Genomic DNA, 1,364 nt, shown 5'->3' on the forward strand with positions numbered 1-1,364 from the left:
CACGATGGAAGAAAGTGCCACATCACTGTCCCTCAGCTTATGATCCAAATCCTGGATCCAAGTCTGAAAGCTGGAAGGTTTCCTTCTTTGGGGTAAAGACTCTTGAAGATCTTTGTCAATACCATCGAAAGAAACCTGATGTAAGACACCACCTTTTCTCGCTGGCGCTTGTTCAGCTTAAGCACCAGGTCATCGAAAATGGCCGCAACATAATTTATATTGCGACGCTAAATCGCATATACGCCTATGATCAAGGCGATCCTAGAGGCCTGGTCCTGACCTCCARCTTTTCCACCCATACACTGGATGAAATGAGAAAACAGGTATTGCCAGACAGCTGACATCCTGTTCTTCTCAATCTTCGTCAAAGACTTCAGAGGGGCGCTGGAGTCCTTCTTCATTGGCCACTGGTGGCCAATGGCGTCGAGAAAATTGATGATCTCGGTGGTGGAGGGTTCGCTGTCGAAGGGACCCTTGGGAAGACGGAGAGCTGAGCGGAGTGTAGAAACCCCAAAGTTCACGTCCATGCGGTTGAAAGTGAAATGAATTTGCACCATTATGCGTCCAGCATTGTCTTGGACTTTGACAACCTCAACAGTGTATCAGAACTGCTGAAGAAGTTCCTTGACCATGAGGGGCTCATGGTTGAGAGCATAGCCTAAGGACGACTGTTTGAGGAAGTCAGCCGCCTCTTGGTAATGTGCTCTGGTGGAGGGTATCTCTAACAAGGCAACGTGGTTGTTGGCCTTGATAGAGATCTCGTCAATGGAGAAGTTGACATTTTTGGCAGCCATCTGTTTATTATTAAAGAAGTAAAACAAATAGGAACAAACAAGTTTGTTAGAAATAAGCCAAAACTTTATGGTTAAAGAGTATAGAAAAAGTTTTTAAGCAATGAAAAACTTCATTTGAAAAAAACATAAAAGATTAGGGTTTTTCAAGTAGAATGTATATAAAGAAATAAGATTCTAATCAAGAAGGAGATGATTATAAACCTTTACAATTTAATTTATTAAGAGAACGAAGTTCTTAATCATATTAGACACATTTCTTGTAACGAAGTAAGAAAGAAGATTATGACCTTTGAAGATGAAGAGGAAAGGTCGAAAGGTTTGAAGATGAGAGAGTTCTTGCTTTGGAAAAATCTTAGCAGAAGTTCGTCTAAGAATTTTGAAAGCGTAAAGAGAAAAGTTGTTGATCCCAGATCTCTCAATAACACTTATAATTTAGTTACCAATAACCAAATTATAATTATTTTATGAAGAAAGTTAAGAAGACTCAAAATTAATATATGAATATCAAAGAACAATTTGAGCTTCAAAGGTTTTACTTTATTGATAATAAAACGTAAAACACTAAGAGGA

The sequence above is a fragment of the Cynara cardunculus genome, unplaced genomic scaffold (genome assembly GCF_001531365.2).
Source record: "Cynara cardunculus var. scolymus isolate 2C unplaced genomic scaffold, CcrdV1 Un_Scaffold_8527, whole genome shotgun sequence".
Taxonomy (NCBI): domain Eukaryota; kingdom Viridiplantae; phylum Streptophyta; class Magnoliopsida; order Asterales; family Asteraceae; genus Cynara; species Cynara cardunculus.